This window comes from Pteropus medius, unplaced genomic scaffold (genome assembly GCF_902729225.1).
Source record: "Pteropus medius unplaced genomic scaffold, Ma_sr-lr_union100, whole genome shotgun sequence".
Lineage (NCBI taxonomy): Eukaryota > Metazoa > Chordata > Mammalia > Chiroptera > Pteropodidae > Pteropus > Pteropus medius.
The window spans coordinates 276,663-297,306 of NW_024351731.1; the positions used below are offsets into that span (position 1 = coordinate 276,663).

General features: G+C 43.4%; 1 protein-coding gene across 2 annotated transcripts in view; it reads right to left on the bottom strand.

Annotated features, from left to right (window-relative positions):
- Nucleotides 1-20,644, bottom strand: part of ASAP1 (ArfGAP with SH3 domain, ankyrin repeat and PH domain 1) — a 294,496-nt gene that overhangs the window by 127,452 nt on the left and 146,400 nt on the right. The gene's annotated exons all lie outside the window — the stretch shown is intronic.

A 20,644-nucleotide genomic window follows, 5' to 3' on the forward strand; every position in this document is an offset into this window, starting at 1 on the left:
TTATCATCCTAAGCTATGCACAGGAGAGAAAATACAAGACAGCTGAGAAATCTTAAGACAAGCTTCCTGATGACCTGGGAAGGGATTGATAGGGACCCAGCAAGAAAACACATCTTACCACCTAATGGTAATTTCAGCCAGAAAGAAATAACTTAAGGGTTTGTTAACAAGTAAGAGTGACCTGAAGAGCTTTCACCACACTTTTAAATTTGAGGATCCCTTTTAGCGTTAAAAAAATTTTTTAGGACCTAATGCCAGTTGTATTTTAAAATTCTGTTTATTAAAAAAGCACAGCTTGGAAAATGGTACCCATGATGCTGGTAATGCTTTTGATTTCTTACATGATGTATCAACACATCAATCTACTTGTGTTAAAGTAGGGGGCTTCTAGGAGACTGTCATTGTTGATTCTTAATCCAGGTAACAGATACACAATTGCATTCCGTTTGTGAAAATTCATCAAACTGTGCACTTAGGATATGTACTCTTTCCATAATGTGCATTACACTTCAAAAGTAAGTTTAAAAAGGGTTGTATCAATGTAGATATACATATGGCATGCGGATCTAACTTCTTAAAATAACTTCTAGCTCCTCTCTGCTTCCTCAAGAAGGTCAAGGACCCACAGGCTAGGAGTCTCCCAGCACGGTGTCAAGATTTGGAGGGCACGAGCGGTAACAGCAGTAATAAACTTGTATATATAAATTTAAAAACAGTATATGTACATTACCACCATTACATCATCTAAACCTCAAAACTTCAGATGAGAAATCTGAAGCCCAAAGAGGGTAAGTACTTCCCTCGCCGAAGATCACGAAGGGGGTCGAAAGGGATAAAGGCAACAGCAGTGGGCATCTCTCATTCCCCTTCTGCAAAACGGTCTCTCCCCCCGCTGGAAACGTGTGGTTCCACTGGGCGTTGCCCTTTCCTTTGGCTCCTATTCTCTGGACACCAATGGCTGGCTAAGTGGGCACCTGACCCGTGCTGGGCTCAGGGTCCTTCCTAGGATTTCTGGGCTTGGGAACAGAGATCACAACATGCAGTCCCTTTTTGGTGAGGTGAGCCCGGGGACCGCCAGCGGTTCTGTTTCCGGCTGTGCAAAAAGGACCTGACCAGACGGATGATGTTGAGAGACAGGAAGCACTAGAGACAAGAGAGGGCCCTGGGCATCTGAGTCCTTGCTTCTAGCTGTCCCCAAGGTATATGTCACTGCTATCCTCCCTGTAGACTGAGTCCGCAAGACAATAAATTTCTTTGGTTCTAAGCTAGTTGAAGTTGGGATTCTATCACTTGCAACCCAAGAACTCCAGTTTACCTCACGCTTACTACACCAGACACAGGCTGGGTATAGAAGACGTACAAGCAGATAAGAGAGTCTGCTTTCGCTATCTTATCTGTTTGCATCTCATCTTGATAAAACCTCTGAAGTAGCATCTACATTTTTCAGATAAGAAAATGTGGTAGTCCTTCAATAAATGTGTGTAGGGAGGGAGGTAAAGATAAACCAACTTGCCCAAAGCCACAGAGCCAGAAAGTGCTAAAGTCACATTTCACACCAATGTCTGCCAAATCGCAAATCGAACGGGAAGCTGGGATAAAAACCAGTTCCCAGACTGCAAGTCTAAGGCAGGATTCTGTCACAGCCATTTCCTACCTGCATCTCTATTTAATTTTCTTTACATCCATTCGCATCCTGCTAAAATATAAATACACTGTAAAAGCTACCATAAAGAAAACCAGGATCACTTGCCATTAATAGAAAATACCCTAAAAATTACCGTGTGTTTCTAACTATATAAAATGATCACCTGCTGAGCACCTCAAATCCTCTGACATAACTCCAGGGATCCTGCACTTAAGAAACTAATGTTTTATGTGACAGTTTCAGGGAAGAGACAAAGTTTGAGTTATTTCAAAGATCTGAGATTTGTACTTTAGAGAGAAGAGGAAGGATAATTAACATTTTGAATGCTTAGTATGAACCATAAAGGGTGTTGAGATTTACATAGATCATATCACTTAATTCTCACAAAAAAACCCTCTGAAATAAGTCCTATTATTAAATTCGTTTTATAGATGAGGAAACAGAGGTTCAGAAAGTTTAACTTGCCCAGTGCGGCAGAGAAGGAATACCAGCCCAGGTCTTGATAACTGATGTAACCACAGCCCAGCGCTGCACTCCCGTGGTATTTGAAACTGAAGAGACTCTTATCTGAAGGGGACTGTCACCAATTTTCAGACACGAATCCGAGTTAAGAGATCACAGGACATTTAGGTTGCTAGGAGGGCGTGAGGGGAGAGAAAGTATTGCAAATATGTGCAAATAAGCACAGATTTAAGAGGTTGAATCCTTCGATGATTTGCTTTTGTGGCAAGGACATTTAAAAAATAATCTTAATAATAGCCATCGTTTACTTTTTACACACATTACTGCCATCTTTTTTTCTTCTCATGAAAAACCCTGGGCTTTAGAGAAGTAAAGCAGCTCTCTAAGCATCACACACAACGTTGGAGAAGAACCAGCATCTGCGTCTTCAACTCGCCACCTACCCATTCTAGAAGGCACACCCATGTTTCCCCTGCAGCTTATCATATAATTATTTTTGAGAAGGAAAAAAAGATCTGCTTCTGGAAGAAAATAACGTATCAGTTGAGCTTAGGGACAGGTCTTCTCAAAGGGAAACTAACGCGTGGGCATCGACACCCACGCACACGGAGAGTTAGCGACTCCAGAGGGCACAGGCAAAGCGACTTCTGTGAGACTAGTGATCTGCTTCCTCACTCCCCATCCCCGGGAAAAGTCTCGGAATTTATGTTGAATTTTTACCAAATCACCTATAAACCAATAGGGTGTGAAGTTCACATGCTTACTTTTAAAAGTTATTTAATAACATTCGCACTGGACAGCTACAGCCATCACAGTTAAGTCTGGGTGACACTTCTCTTTTTACACTCTAGTTACTTGGCCACTGGCAAAAAGAAACCGAGTGAAATGGACTTTTAAGGGCTCTGTGTTTAAGGAGCCCAGGGACACTGTCGCTCCATCACACGAGACTCCCTCCAGTAATAACACATGTCTGAACGTGCTACCAAGTGCCATTCCCTCCACTGCTAGGCAAGCAACACGGGCAGTGACAGCCTTCGAAATGTCGTATATGTAAAGTTAAAGAGAGGCAAAGAGCAAGGTGGCAGATGACGTGGGCTATAAAATTATTAGATCTCTCAACCCATTAACGGTATAACTGCCTGCATTTTTAACTGTCTGCATGTGAAGCTGAACTCAGGAGGGTGTGTGTGTGAGGGAGAGAGAGACAGAGAGAAGGAGGATGAAGTAACAAATAAACAAATCCAGCAGACTATGCTTATCTCTAATAACAGAATAACATCTTCCCCGTTTAAAATTTTGGAATCCAGCAACTTCACATTCTCTACACTACTAAAGAGTGGGGGTGTTAAGCACTTCCAACCTCGATATGGGAGACCTTTGACTTTTATCTCATGCCTTTTCCCAGTAAGTCTGGGTCATGTGAATAGACAGAGAAGACACAGGCTGTCGCAAACCAGAGGGAGACCGCGGGAGAAACCAGGCTGGCGGAAGCGCTATGTGAGAGCTGGCGAGCCGAGGGTTCAGCAAAGTCACACAAACTGGTCATGATAAAAACTCCGTAAGAGTCTGAGACCGCTGGGGTCGCACATGGAACCTTTTGCATCCCTCCAGGCCGAACGTGGCCCCTGCCCGTGTCCCAGCAGAGTGTGCCACGGACGTTCTCAGAGACGCAGAGGCATCCAGCCACCCTGTCTCCAGCCCGGGGCACTGGCATCAACTGGTCCCTCTGCGTCTTCCCATGAACAGGACTCTCGTGGAAGGTCTTGGATGGCTGGCTGGCTCTTTCTTCTTACAAGGCCTCAGGTTAAGGCCAAGGGGCCTTCTACTGTCAACCTAGAGCAGAGCACACTCTGAGTCCCCCCACCCCACGGTTACCCTCTAACACACTCCGCGCATGACCACGCCCTGGAATGCTCATGTTTGTGACTTGTTTACTTTCACGGTACTTATCTCCCCCCACAGAAGAAAGCAAGCTCCATGAAGACAGGGGCCTGGGTGTTACCTGCTCATGGCTGAACTCCCATCCCCAGTGCCTAGCAGATGGTAGATGTTCAAAAACGCTTATGAAATGAAGTGACAAATGACCGGATGACAGTGAATTCCTCAGCATTCTCAGTTCCACACAACAGAAAATCATGCAAAACAAGACTTGCCTTGAAAATGGTTGAATAAAATTAAGTTTTGAACTCAGAAAATGTGGCCCTCTGTAATTCTTCCCCTAATGGTTCTGAATAGCCAAAGTGTAAACGTATGTATAAATTGTTTAATAGGACAGAACTTAAACGTTTTAAGTTAGATTTATACCTTAAAACAGCTGTTCCAACAACTTTATTAAAAACATTGTATTGAAATATAATACTTAAGTTAAATAAGCAATGGCAATACTATTAGTATTAAGATGTTCTATTTCAGAATGACTTTCTAATGACACCTTCTTTTTCAATATATTCAAGTTAGAAAAGCTGCCTTTTTGATGTGAGTTTTGAAAATAAGCATGTCCTTGAAGCTAAATCTTATGCACATACTTATAGAGAAAGGAAGCAGTGAATGACAATAAAATAATAGCACGGAATTTCTTAGAGATATGCCGAGGCAGACAGACACCACATCTGCCTTCCAGGGATGATGGGCATTAAATATCTTAGTGTACCTGGAGCCGGCTGGCACCAAACCCTGCACAGAGCAGGTGCTCGCTGCCATATCCTTCCCCTCACCTGAGGGTGCTTCTAAGAGAAAAACTTTTGAAACACTTGGAGCTGTGACAGCAAAACATTTCTGAAACAAGTACTCCTACTAGCAAAGTAATTTCTTCAATGAAAAGAATTTTCCCTCACGTGGAAGAAAAAATGAGAGTGTTTCCATTTTACTACTTTAGAGTCCTACTCAGAGAGGTTAATTTCAAAACTGCATGGTAATAGAATAGGTGCATTTGTCCCATAATCACTACAAAGCAAATGTTTACCTTTGTGCAATTCCTTTAGAGGGGAAGAAAGGGCAGGGGCCTTGGCCTCGTTTTGGCTCAGATCCTGACTGCTTCGGCCTTGAGCTTGCAGACCAGTCATTTGTGCTGTCTTGTGGGGAAGGGGCGGAGGGGCCGGGGGCAATGCATGCAGGCTACAGGAGGGGGTAGGTGCCTAACTCACATCTTCTGAGGATGAAACAGAGATGTAAGTTCTCGTGCAGCTTCACGGCCAAATCAATAAATTATCTATCCTTCGTAAGGCCCCATGTACTAGAATGCGGAAGCGTGTAATTATAATGCGAATCAGTAATGAGCCCAGAAAGTAATCCGACGTGATAACGAAGAGCGCTGTGAATAAAGGTGCGAGAGGACCACGACGAAAAATGTCCCTTACACCTAAAAAATGAGGAGGGGTGGGGCGAACCATGCAAATGAGTATTTGCTCGGAGGATCATCAATTTTGGGTTCTCATATCATTCACTCACTTATTCGCACAGTAACTGTGCCAGGCGCCGGCCTAAGTGTGCAAAGCAAACAGTGCATCTAACTCTGCTTCCCCGGCTGCATGTCCCCCCCACTTCTACCTGCCGTGGCAAAACCACAACAAAACCTCCGCTAGAAGAGTAAGTGGGAAGCCTGGGACTGCTTTTGATAAGACGGATGAAGGAAGTTATTCCTAAAATAGTAACCCTTGCTAGTCTGGGGCTTTATCCACTCTCCCCACCTCATTCCACTCTTTCCCGTGTCTTCTGGGTGTTCACAGGTAGCTGTGTCTCTTCCCACACCCAACAAAAAGCTCTTAAATGATAATACTTTTTTCATACAGAAGATGCTCAGGAAGAACTGGCTGAACAAATGAACGGAAAAGAAACACACGAGAGAGGGAGGGGGAGAGGGACGAAGATTCGTTGTTATTAGAATAAAGCGCAGGTCCTCACTGCTGCCTGCAAGGCCCTCTGGGCCCCAGCCCTGTGCTCTCTGATTTCTGTTCCCACACTGTCCTACTCATGTCTAATCCACACCCCCAGTTTTTCTGAGCCCATCAAGCTTGTTCCCACCTCAGCTGTTGCAACTGCTGACCTCTCTGCTGAAATCTTTTTTCTCAAAACTCTCCAACCGGTCAGAAGGGGCCTGGCCTGCTCTTTCTTTTCTTTCCCAGCACACACAGCCCCGATTAATGTGTGAGGATGCAGTACGGGGCCCAGAGAACCGTCCTGCGTGGCAGCTGCACAGCACCAGCACGTGCAGGAAGGCTGCACAGGGCAGCGGCGCAGACCTCCTGCCAAGAGGCAGCAGCGGCTGATGGAAAGGAAGAGGTAGAGATGCTATCGCTTGTCAGTTTCAAGATTAATAAGAACTGAATGAGGCTGCCACACAGGGGAAATGATCAATCTAAAATAAAATTTGATTTGCATAACACAGACAAAAAATGGAAAGTTGACATGTCATCCACAAATAGAGGTTTTTAAGCCGTTTATCTGTGCCGTTTTAGACTAGGAAAAGTGTCCTGAAGATTCAGGTCCTCCTGTGTTCGTACAGACTTAAACAGAAGCATTTTGGGTCCTCTGCTCCCTCTACAGCTGAACGGTGGCGTGGGGCAGCATTTCACCCACAGACAGCAAAGGTCTGCAGATGCTGAACTACCAGGATTTGGGCCCACCTGATAAGTGACTTCACCGTTCCGGTCTGTACCAAAGACTCGGCGTAGCACCTTTAGCAATATGACCCGAATGGTTCTGAGGACCCAGCCCACCCAGGCAAGAAAACACCAACCTACCAACTTTCCAAGCCAAAGAAAAGGTGCTGCGTAAAACGGCAACTCGCAAAGTCCACTTCCCCGTGTTCGCATAAACTGCCCGCTGGGTGTGCGTACATCTTGAGGGCAGCAACTCTGCTAGGCCCAGAGCGGGGGCTCAATAAACATCAGTCAGACGGATTTGCCTCTATATTAAAAGCATCCGGAATTAACGGTGTCTAGAACAAGGCTGGTCCTCGCAAAACACTGTTTATTTCTCACGTGCTATTTCCTTTAAAAACTGAACTGTCTACTCCTATCACTTGAAAGCAGCACCATCCTAGCTAAGGTAAATACAGCAGCATATATTTTTGACTTGAGTGACACATATATAAAATATTTTCTAATCTCCCAGGGCTCACCCTGCCTTTCTAAAATCTGTCACATCTATGAGGTGTCAATGATGGAAATCATTTTATTTTCCTTGTGAAGGCCTAGGTCCTGGATGAAACACCCTGTCCTCAATTAACCACTGTGAGGCTGCAAAGGCTTACAGAAGTCTGGCATGTACCGCAGGCAAAGGATGGAACGTGGGGTGAAGGGCCTGCCACCCCCGTACTGTCCCCACTCTCCAGATGGGAAGCAGGCCAGAGAGGGAAGAAACCGTCGTCCCAGTGAGAGCACGATGAGCAAAGGGAAGGCCTGGGTCGCTTTCAGATTCAGTACTCTTTATGCTAAACCACTCTGCCTCTTGCACTGTGAATAGGGAAAGTGGAACCTGTCCCCTTCGAGACCCTTAAAGTCCAAGCTGTCATCATAAAGGAGCTCGGCCGTTCCATATGTTCCATAATGAGACCTAACCTGCCTCCGAGGGCTGAGCTGAGTCTTACTCTTCTTGGCGAAGCTCGTTCCTCTGCACAGAGGCTCGAGCCCTTGCTGGGCTCCAAAAAATGGTATAGCTACTAATCTTTTAAGATACTACATATGTACACACTTCCTTTCCCCAGTTGTAGAGCCAGCTTCCCAATCCCCACCCCCCCACACACCCCCAGGACTGCTTGTGACCAAGAGGCCGAGGTGGTCACAGTGCACAGAAAAAAAACCCGGCTAGAACCGGGGTCACATCAGGAGCCTCAATCTGACTCTGCCCCTTAGGCACCTCTGGTTCCCGGGTCCCTAGTCTGTAAATCTGGAAGACTGGACCAATCTGTCATCTTTCTGGCTCTAATTTTCTAAAAATTAAACATTTTCAAGTCCTAGGGACATTATGCTGCCGCTTCGGCTTTCTTAGCATGTTAGATTTTTTCAAATGAAAGACATTTTAATTTTTTTTTTTTAAATAACACAACTGGCATCAAGGGTGAATGGTCCTCGGAAAAGGCCTTACATTTAAAATCTCTATGCAATAAACAGGGCAATGCACAGCTTTGGGCTCAGATTCTCATTCCAGCAGCTTCTATGTCCCTTTTTTAAATCCTCTGTCCTCCCATAAGAAAGATTTTGAAAAGTTCATCTTGGGTTTTGTATTCAGAGACTCTATCGAGCATATAAAAGCACTAATAATGTCTTTTTTGGATGAAGAAATTCAATAAGAACAAGTGTCCAGGACAAAAAATGAGTCAATGGCAAAACCAGGCTTTTCACCCTGGAAAGTCTAACTCCAAAGTCTGTGTTTTCTGCCACATCTGACGGCCTCCCTGGTTAAAAAGAAAACACGTTTTATTCTACTTCTTATCATGCCCAAGTATGTGACATGCTAAACTTTCATTAGGTGGCTCATCTCTCCAGCTTCCAAGGACAGAAGTTGGAAGGGAATACAAGTTCTAGGCCACTGGTGAAGTCTCTGTGTTAGCCAACTTTAGACCTCTTGCGTATTCTCCAAAACAAACCTCAAAGCTGCTTATACAGATCTGGTCATTGTTAAGTAATGTTTTTTATTAAGAAAGACAGACCTAATCTGAAAGAGACCAAGAAACACCAGCCACACATCTGCATGAAGATGATTATTACAAATGAAAGATTGTTTCTCATGAAAAAATTGATCACTGAAAAGACTTATTGTCAAAAAACAATGAAATGAACTAAAGTGGCATTTCCTATACTGTGAACTGTAGAAAACCGTTTCTGGGAGATCTTGGAAAATATTCTGGGGGGGAAAAAGAGGCCATAACAAATTTGTAAAACACATTATATGCTAACTATGCCTTTCTTCTGGATACCCAATGCACATCCAAATATCAAAGACTGGGATATTTTAAAGAAACGTGCATAACTTTATAACCCAGCAATTCTCAATTAAAATAACGTAAACAATTAATTAAGTCAGGATACCTTTTTATTTTTTCTCCAATCTGTAGAAGAATGTTGGGCCATCAATATAGGAAACTCTGTATTTAAAAAAAAAAAAAATCTAACAAAGCTTCAGAAAATATATTATGTGTAACAGTTAAAGAAGTCTAATGATTTTCTAATGTCAACAGCGGATACTATCAGGAAAAAGATAAATAACTTCAACCAATTTTTAACAAAACCAAGATAAAAGAACTAAGAGGGAAACATAATTACAACAACAAAAAAGAAAAAAGTTGACACCTATAATAAATAATTAGTATGTGGAACTCATATTTTGCTGCTATAGAGATCCAGAAGAATAAGGACAAAAGACATTAACACAAGATATTGAAAATAAACATGCAAAAAAAATTCAATCGTACTGATAATAGAAAGGGCAAATTATATTCAAGTCACAAAATGCTCTTCCATTTGACACAGTAACCCTGCGCCTGGTAATTCCTATCAAAACTACCATCACTGCCTTAGTAATAAAGAAGATAATAGAAAACAAATTGGCAGGTTTTACAATGTAAAAATCTAGAAATAACAAGTCCAACAACAGGAAAATGGCAATATAAAACATAAAACAAATAGGGCTTATTATATGGTCACTAAAAATTACATATGCAACAATTAGGATAAGGACAGCCATTTACTGAAAGTCTATTACATGAGATGTGAAAATAATATGAAATGGTATTATTTAGAACACAAAAGTACATATATTATAAAGATGAGAAGTTATCTAGAAACGTAAAGTTTAGAGAGGTACACAGATGTTTAAAAGTGTAGCTAGCTAGGGCTGTTATGATTAGGAAATGTTTTTTTCATAACAATTTCCTTATACAGTATTATAAGGTTGATTTACTATTAAATTTTTAAGCCTTTTAACAGTGTCTTGTAGTACAGTTAATGCCTGCATTTTCCTAGGACCCAACAAGATGCTAACTTTCATAGAGAATGACGAACGGGGCTTACTCGCAGTAATTTCCTTGTTGCCTTGCAAACTGCACATTTAAAAAATTAGTAGAATATTGTGTTTCAAGAGCTCCTGTCTCTGGCCCAAAAGAAAACTGTAATCACAGCAATTACCTTGTGAACCTCTAATTTCTGTTGTAGTTCTAAAGTTCGGCATAGCACACCCACCCACAGGCACCATGGCTCTTTCATCTTGAAGCCATTTCAGCCCCGTTCTTGGGAAAATAATAATTATAGGTACAACAAGGTATTTAAAGACCAAAAAATAGTCATGAAAACACCGTTTCCATGTTGTAACATAATGAGAGTTCCTTAAAGGAATTAAAACCTAGACCAAAAAGGAGTGTCCCGAGTCACATCTTTTCAGGATTGTTAAAATTTATCGGGAATTTATCCTACCACATAACAGGACGGTTTTTGCTGGCGAACAGATCAGGAACCGCTGAGCTAGTTACCAGCCTTTTAGCTTCCTATCGGCTCTGAGATCCTATAATGTCTCAATTCAAAATACGGTATTGATGGTTTACAGTCATTTAGACTTAATCTCCACAATTTTATCGAAAATGGAGAACCGTGTGCCTGCCCAGTAGATGCTGCAATTTAAACATGGTGCTTCAGAGCACAGACTTTAGAACCAGACCTACCTGGGGTCAAATTCTAGCTCTAGTCCAGCCCTTAACCCAGCTGTTCCTCAGTTTCCTCCTCGGCAACACCCCCGCCGAGTTACGTGGATTGAGGTAACCATGTCAATGAAGTTCTTAGAATGGTGCTTGGAACCGAGGGAGCTGTCAACAAACGTAAAACACCAGCTACAATTCGCAGGTGCAGGTCCTTTATATTTTTCTAAGGTTCCCAAGAAGTATATGGTTAGCAAAAGCCCATTTTTATACAAGGCTGGCGGTGCTACTATAGAAGGAAAACAGAAAGGGATGCAGACATAAACCCATCCTCTCAGACCAGCTCTGCAGATGAGCAACCTCTCCACGGCGAACACGAGACAGCCCACCGTGGTGTGGGGAGAAAAACTGCAGCGCTTTTGTCTTTTTAAATGATACGATTATACACTATTAGTACAGAAGACTATGTGTGTGTGTGTATACATGGAGACGCACACGGAACGTACGCTCAGAAAGGTTTTCCAAATGAGATGCACGGGAGTCTGGAAACCACTGCTGTTGATGAACACTAGACCTCACCTCCTTTAAATGCGAAGCGCACTGTGGGAAACGCAGAGACGTGATGACAACCCAGCCCAGGAGCTGTCTCCTGTCTGTGCACAGAGAGAAGACACCACTGTCGCGTGTTTAGAAGGCCGCTGCCAAAAATGCCAATGGGTTTTTCTTAAGTAGCAGCAACCAGCCTGACAGCCATCAACGTAATAACAGGACGGGATCCCACGGCTCTGACGTCATCCCAAAGCCAAACACACCTTGCATTTTCTTCTCACGTCTACTACTTTGCATCTGAATCTCCCCCACCATCGTTCCTTTCCAAGGAAATGAGGCTCAGAGACTAGGGGGCTCTCTTGAAGCCCCCTTGGGTAATAAATGTCTCAGAATTCAGGTCTCCTGAGTCAAAATTTAATGTTTAAAAAATTATTCTATTCACAGCTGTTCTATGACCTTACAGATATTTCATCGCCAACAGCAAATAAAAGTAGATGTTTCTCTCAAGTCTGGTGTTTCCTACCACAAGGCACTTAGAACACCTGACTTACTGGCAAAAAGGAAACAAGAAAATTTTTGTTTTTGAACATAAAACTAAGCAAATTAAAAATAAAAAATTTAAACGTTACCCGTAACTCCATGATTCTAAAACATTTTTTGCCCCTGGACTTCCCATTTTTTTCATGTACATGATGATTTATTTCTGTGTAACTAAGGCATGTTTTATATGCAATGTGCAGTCTGCTTTTTCCATTTAATATTATGCTTATTTTTACCTCTGCTTATTTTTTCTGCATGGCCACAGCCATTAACACTTCAGTGGCTCCACTGCATTCCATCACACTGCCATGTCATCTGTCTCCTCTGCATTTGCTACTGAAAGTTAACTTAATGGCCAGTTTCTTCACTTTTGTAAATAAAGGTATTTCTTTTTAAGACCACCTTTTCAGCACAACTGTCAAATAATCAAGTTTTTGGAATAAGAATAATTTTAAGTTGTGTATGTTTCTAAACACGATTATAAAGTACCAGCAGGTACTAATGATATATTTTAATATGTTAATAATTCACATGCCCTTAAGTCACAACATTGACACATGGTCTTAAGTTTTCGACTCCTAAAAAGCTGTCACATGTAAGAAATGTCACAAAGACCCACCAATCCTCTTGAAAATGACAGTTGAGGGCAATTTAGCATAGTGATGAACTTGAAGTGTGCACATCTTAAAAGGATGCAATGGCTAACGTGGACCATCCCTCACTCCAACTCCCAGTCCTGCATGTGCGCGCGCGCGCGCGCGCACACACACACACACACACACAATGGCTGGTCTTTAACATGCACCCTTTCAAGTAAAGCTCCCTGGGGACAGCCACTTCAGACAATGTCTAATTGGCACAGGAATGCTCACAGGCCCAGGTCTAAAGACTCGATCTGACTGGAGGAAAATGGGGATGAGGTACCAGAGCTGGCTTTGAAGCACAAAAGAATATTATGCTCCACTGAGTGCGACTTCCATAAAAATAAACCTTGTCAACATGAGTTGAGGTTTCCTATAAATCAAAAATCCTCCAAAAACAAACAAAAAAACCATCTCTGAACTAAATTTTCTATAAACCTCTGACATTAAATCTTATTTCCTTAAGATGCACATTAGCATTCCAGACATGCTTTCATCAACAGGTGCCAGGCTTTGTGGTCCTTTTATAAATCACTCTCCTACATTCGGACTTTTCCACACCAAGCTTACTTGAAACGAGGATGCAGTTACAAAGTACTTGGAAAAAAAAAAACAAGCTTCCATCTCCACTCTACTGATTCAGTCATTTGACAAATATCCAGTGGGAGCCAGAGGCCAGAGTCAAGGAACACAGAGAAGGTCCTGACCACAGGGGCCGTGATGGATTATCTCAATCACATTTATTAGGTAGCTGGATACGAAACTTTTTAAAACGTGGCTGCTTCCCTACGATGTGACGTTTGGGGACAGTTTGCCAAGGCAAAATATATTCACCTAGAAGTGAAGCATGCAGTAAATTTTAGAAAATATTTAAGAAAAAAAAAATAGCTTGAAGACAGGAATGATAAAGAAAATTCAACATCCTGATAAATATACACACACACACACACACACACACACACACACACACACACACACACATATAAGCTTTTATTGAATTATAATTTGTGGATTGAGTTATATTGTAAAAAGAGGGGATAAATTTCATTTGAATGGTTCTTTAATATACTGATGGGTGGAAAATTAAAGGGATAGTAATGGTTTAAGAAGTGGATTCCACTTCAAACACTGATATTAAAAAAAAAAATGGAGCTGTAGTACTGTAAGAAATAGCTCAGCTTATAATCGATAACTTTATAAAAACTAACTGAACTGTTTCCTAATGCCTGTGCTCATTCTTCAGTGAAGTAGGATGTGCAGTGGGCACCTGGCAGCCTGGGTGAGCCCAGTGTGGGGACCGTCAGTCACACTCTCAAGGAGAGCCCTCCACCCCACCCTTTAGACACATGCTAGCAGCTCCAGTGCCACTTAGTACGATGCCGAGTGACATTTTACTATCTAGATAACCCAGACATCTTCCAAACGATTCCGCTTCACAAAAGTGAACAAACGGCTCCCTCATTACCTAATGACGAGGCCCACCCTGAACAGCCGAGTGGTTCAGACCCAGTCTCGGTCAAACCACAGTAAACCACATCGAGTTTGGCTAACGTTTCACACAACATGCCGTGGAGAACTCAGCATGAAGAGAATATTCCACTCCATGAGTTCTCATCTGACAGGTAGAAATGTGGTAAAGTACTGGGTTTCAGGGCCTTTGCATATTTAGATTGCCCTTAAATCTGATAACTAATCACTCAGATCGGTATTTCCCCAAATCTGTGCCAACTAATGCTGTGAGAAAAGAGGATCTTTAGTCAGTAAGTTTGGGAAATGTTCCACCCATTTTTAGATTTGAAGATCATTGATATATCAAAAGCCCACGAGATTCCTGTTTTAAAAATTTAACTTTGTTTAACACAGTATTCCCCAAACTTATGTGGCCTCAAAAGCACACTACCCACCTCTATCCTTTTTTAGAAGTGCCTACTAACATGTCAGAAATAGTTCTCCACATTAATACACTTTGGGTAATACAGACTTAGATGAGAATAATCCAGAAAATCTGTTATAATTTATACCAGAAAATGCAAATGGGTGGCTCACAGGCTAAATTCAACTTGCATGAATTTTTTTTTTTAAAATATGCCTTACATAACATCCCTTGTAAATATCTGAATTAGCTTCCAAACATTTAATTAAAACTTGGGAGATGTAAACTAAAAATACAGAAATCCAACTTTCTCTATTTAATGTCTTAGTCTAGCTGAACTCACTTTTCTCCAGTAACAGTAAGCAGGGCCTAAGGTCCAGGTGCCATTTTAGGTTCTTCAATTGCCACCGCATCACTAGGTCCATGCCAGTCACTCAGGCCTGGCCCCAGTGTCACAAGATCTCCAAAGGGTTCTACCCATGTTCTGGGTATTGGCTGCAGCCACGATGGGAGACACTAGGGCATGTGGGATGCTTGAGGAGAAAGGCGTCGTCAGTCTCACCCGGCCCCCATTCGACCTCCTCTCTCACAAGGCGCAGGTGCTTCGCCAGGTCAACCCCCGCTTACACCCGTCATCCCGGCACAGTGAATGACAGAGACCCCTTACCTCGCCCCATTTTGATTAAGTTCTACGGTCATTCTAGCCGTGCGGCCTTCCCAGACCTCCCTGATGCTCACATCCGGCACCCTCACTCCAGTCCCACGGACACGTTTTAGCACTCGAGCATGTCCTGCTCCACTTTGCAACTGTTTTGTGTGAATGCTGCATAACAAGACGAACACTGGAGCCCAGGTGACCTGGGTCTGATTTCAGACTCTGCTCCGAATGGCTCTGTGAGTACAGGCAAGCCCCCTCATCCCTTGGATTCATGGCCTTCATCACAATATTGCACAGAGCTAATGAGAGGATCAGGGATGCAGCAAGTGCTTGGTAAACAATAGGTATTCAATAAATGTACTTTAGTTCTGAGAATGTAACACCATGCCGTCATGGCTGTCTGCCTCATAGTGTTTCTATTCCAACGCAATGGTTTTGGCTTCTCATGGTATAAATATGACTGTTGACTGACTTGTTGATTTTGTCCTTAAAAAAAAAAAAACAAGAAACGTCCAAATGTCCTTGTCTCAATCTTCATGTTTAATTTTTTCAATTCTGGGATAAGTGGTACAGGAGCATTTTCACTATTTTCTCCCAACAATTTCAAAAATAAATTCCAGAAGGGCATCTGTCCATTTCCTCATGGAATTTTTAAAAATGTTTTGGGGATAAGAAGAAAAGAATCCTCCCCACAGAGATGGTTCACAGAATTCATGACCTGAGTTAATTTAAGAAATAACAATCTGCCCGTAATTTAGAGAAATAAAGTGATGACTCACTCACTAAAACGGGCTGGATTTTCTTCCTCCATGCCCTGGGATTACTAAAAATCAGAGAACTGTCCCCTGGGATTTTCCCCAAAGTCTTCATTTGTTCCCAACAAGCTTCCAACATTCTCCTATTTCCACTCCTTTTAAATTTGTCCCCTTTCATTTAGGCTAATAACTGAAGTAATTTCTCACGAGTTACTGCTATGGAAAGAAAACCTCAAAGTGGCTGCTTAAGTGCTTAACATTCGCTTTAAACCCCTGCCAGACCTCTCCTGTGAGACGCCACTGAAGTCGCCCCGGACGCAAGGCCTCTCCCGCGGTCTGACTGTTCTCTCAAGTCTGAGGCTCATTTCTAAGGACTAGATGGGCAAAACCAGACAAAAGCAAGCCGGGCTCTGACCCAGCAAGGGTCTTTCATGGGCTGGTTATGACTATACAAATTTTCAAGCAAAATTAGCATAAATTAGAATGCTGTTCTTAAAATCCAACCTAATGAACCGTCATTATCTTGTCATGCTCGCTCTCTAATTAGCTATGCCACATTGCCTCACGTGACTTCCATACATTTTAGTCTCTTATAAGGGACAGGAAGGGGGAGGAGGGGAGGAGGGACGTATTTGCATCTCTACAATGTCTTCCTACATGCAAGCCAACCACTTTATCCGGTGCTCAAATGAACAGTGAGGTGGAAGGAAAACAGAGGACAGCAAATGTGTTCGCCACAGCCATGGAACCTTCTTAAGCAATTTTCAAGGGTATTCCAGCTTTTATGCCACTTTCACCTAACATGATGACCTCATTACCCCCTAAAATTCAACCCTTCCTCAGGAGGTGAGTTTGAGAACAGCTAGGAAGAGAGGTGTAGAGTGATGGGAAGCTTGAGGAATCCTGGGATGAGGTGCTACGCAAGCATGGGGGCGGGGCAGGGGTGGGTGGGGAAGGCCTGGGGGAAATCTGGGCATCTCTAATGATGAGAAGCACTGCCAGGAAGACCTCGCGTGTGGGATGCTAATACCCACTCTGCTCTAAATGAGAAGCTGACAGGCCCTCAGGTGGAGGGGGTACCCCGAGACAACCAAATAGTTGACAGAAAGTAAGAATTCTGACAAACAATGAAAACCTCAAGAGTTCATGCGAATGGTATGTGTGGAGGAGGCCAGGGGACTTTGGGTAGGGAGATTCTTGAGGGGACAGAATTATAGTCAAGGGATCCATCTCTGTCCTTCCCTCATTCTCTTAAGTTTTTGTTCTTAGTTCCATAACTACTGATGGCTGACCCCCAGCAACTATCCCAATTCTTACACACTGTACACAATAAATACTTGCAGAATAAATAAATATGCCTAACAGGTATAAAACAAACAAACTTTACAGTTACTGAAAAAAAGACTGTATGATCCCAAAAGAAAAGTAACAGCTAGACACAGACGATATAAACTATGCATACTTTTCTCATTAGCTAACACCAACATTGAGAAAAAAATCTACTTTATAGTCTTCAGGTTCACAGTGCTACTTAAACAAACAAACAAAAAAAAGGATGCATTTGAGATTTTAGATAGGTTACAGAAGGTTTATTCACTGTCCTTTTCAGTAAATACTTGGGATGAAAAATAATTCTTTATTAAGTATGAAGAACATAGTCATTGAATGTCAGTTGGAATTTCCAGTTTCTCAAATGTCTTTTAACTAATATTTAGACTGAAAGAACCCCTCACTTTCCATGATCTATGTTGGGATAAAGGCTATCACAAAATTTTGAAAATATTTATAAAATAGGCTGTACTGAAAATTCCCCCCAAATGCTCTAAGAGAACAGACCTCAAATATAAGTTTATCTTCGGATGAATTATGAAATGCTTCAAATTTTTTACTTCTGCAGAAAGATAAACAGAGAGGCCTGTTCCATGACCCCAAAGCCAGGATTTCCTTGAATGACATGCTAATGAAAAATGCAAACCAGTGGAAGTCTTGACTCACTGTACCAGAGTTTGTTACATTCCAACCAAAGGTCTGCCATGCATCAAGAGGGAAAAAATAGTTCCTGGAACCAAGCTGTCCTTAACCCTTTGCCTCAAGAATTTCTGCTTTTGTGTAACGTAGAAACACAGGAAAAAATCCCCCCAAATACTTAAACAGGTTTATGCATATGAATAGCTCCCACTTACGTGGCACGTAGCGTCTGATTATGCGTGCTGATCACAAAGCCCCAACTCAGAGATCAGGTAAGAAAGAGCCAGGTTTTATAGCAAGGGACCAGGGAAGGAGGCTTGACCCAGGGACTTCCCAGAAACCCATGATGTGGCTGGAGAAAAGAAGGGTGAGCTGGGCCAATCAGATCCGACCCTCCTGGGAACGAGAACTAGCAAAGAGAAAAGACAAGGTGATAGAGGAAAGGCCATGACAGGCCAGGGGTAGCTGTCCTCATGAAGAAACAAACTGTGACTAAGCAGCAGAGAAAAGATACACAGAGCAGAGGCAAGTCCGGGCCAGGCAAGAGTGTGAGGAGAAGGAAACACAGAAACGCAAAACAGGGGACGTCCCTGAGAGCTTGTGAGGTCTGGCTCTAACCCCCACACGCTCACCGCTCTTCAGGAGGTTTAAGTGAGCCTCTGCTTACTGGATCTAACTGAAACGCTGCCCCGTCACTTCCTTTAAGTCTCAGAGCAACCCCATAAGTATTATTAACCTCTGCAGGCTGCAGAGCTATTAAGTAGCAAGATTGGCGAGTCGAGTTCAACAGTGCCTTGCTCCAAAGCCTATGGCTTGTTCGTCAAGCTATATGCTTCTTATAACAACAACTAATTTTGAGTGGCTTTGATGAGCTAGGCACATAGGAAACCTGATAAAGATCATCAACATTTTTTTAACAGTCTTGCAAGGTAAGCATTATTCATTATTTCATATACTATAAGGAAACCGAGGTTCGGAGAGGCTGAGCAGCTTGTTCGCGGTCACACAGGGATGGAATGGCAGCCCCAGGATTCCCATACATGCACTTCCTGCGATACGCATCTGTGTTGCAGACACCGACACCTGAAACTTGAGCCCCTGTTAAAAGCTGGAGAGAAGAAAAATACCACGATGACAACTGGAAAAGGCAGAGGATTCCATGACCAGGACGTGGCATGGTGTGGAGGTAAACGGAGGGACAGACACATGCCATTTCTTGAGTGCAACCCCCAGTTATGAGGAGAAAAGACAATAAGACTTGAGAGTATCAGGGGCTGGGCTTCACGAAAGGCAAATCAAACCAGGAATGGCGGCCCGGTAGCGAGACTACACTGGGTCTTTACATTGTGAGATAAAACAGCCGATGCGGCTCACCTTCCCCGGCCGTGTCTCACCTGGTGGGAGACGCTGCAGGACCTACGACAATCCCGTGATCGCAGCACCTGGTCAGGGCTGTTCCTCCAGGGAGCAAAGGCAGTGCTGTCCCAGGCCGGCGACCTGGGGCAGTGGGACACGCCCTTCCCTTCCACTGTCCTGAGACACCGGGCAGGGCTTGGAGAACTGGGCGAGGACCACCTCTGACATGCCAGCCAGCACACTCTCTCCCTTTGCAAAACTGGAAAACTAGAGTAACCTACACCACTTTTTTTTTTTAATGTAATAACTATATTCTTGAATTGTATTTTAGCTGTCCACGCACAGATACATTCCATTTCATTCAGGAATTTACTAACGGCTCACTATGTGCTAAGCCAGAGGTCCTCAACCTTTCTGACACCGGGGATGGGTGCTCCTATGAGAAGCTAACGCCTGATGATCTGAGGCGGAGCTGAGGTGGTGATGCTGGCGCTGGGGAGCGGCTGCAAATACAGATGAAGCTTCGCTCACTGGCTCACACTCACCTCCTGCTGTGAGGCCCGGTTCCTAACAGGCCACAGACGGTGCTTGGTCTGTGGCCTAGGTGTTGGGGACCCCTGTGTTAAGCATTGTGCATGTCTTTCCCTATGAGTACAAACATGAGAAAAGGTGAACCTTTTCCTTCCAGAGACATGCCAGTGGTGACAGTGCTGGTATAGCACAAGTAAACCATCTCGACAGCGTAAGATGATAACTGGGCACACGACAGGCTCTAGAAGCCATGCTGGGGAGGTCAGGGGCAGTGGCCCAGAGAGGGTGGTGTTTCACCTGGCTTTGAAGAGTAAATGTTCTCCAACATCAAAGGAAAGACATTTTAAGAAAGAAGCGTGAGCTACGTGGGCTAGAATCCCTGGTGTGCAAGGGGAGTGGTAAAAACCAGGCCAAACTGAGGGGCCTTTGGGGAGGCTACGTTTTCTTCCCAAGAGCAGGAAGCTCAACTGTGAATGACAGATTTCTGTCCCAGGGTTAACCTCCTCCTAAGGTGTCTGTTAAAGGACAGGTCAGAAAGGCCCTCTCCCTAGAGAGAAACCTAGTAAGCCACCAGCCCCGAGCTGGCCAGAGCCGCTGAAAGAGTAATTTTGCTAAAACCAAGACTCTTCTTTGTAGCTGGTGGCGCTTCAACACTGACAAAGCAACATGGCGCACAAGTTCCAAAAGAAGGCGCTTCACCCACTCCGCCCGGAATCTCACTACCCGCCCGACAGAACAAGTCCCCTGTCCAGTTTCCCCCTAGATATGGCGATCGTCTCGGCTTTGTATAGAAAATGCACGTTTTGATCCCTAGGAGAGCACTCAATAGGGGAACATGGCCAGTGACTCAAGTGGATGGCTCACTGCACTGACGGTCTCAGCCAAAATGCTCGCAACCTTTGGAGACCCAATGACACAGAAATGGTTTAGTAAATTAAGAAGCATCAATGTGATTGTTATGCGCCCTTAAAAAACAAAGATGGAAAAACTGGAGAGCAGTATCTGTCCTGTTTTCTAAAGCGAAAAAGCAAAATTCGAAG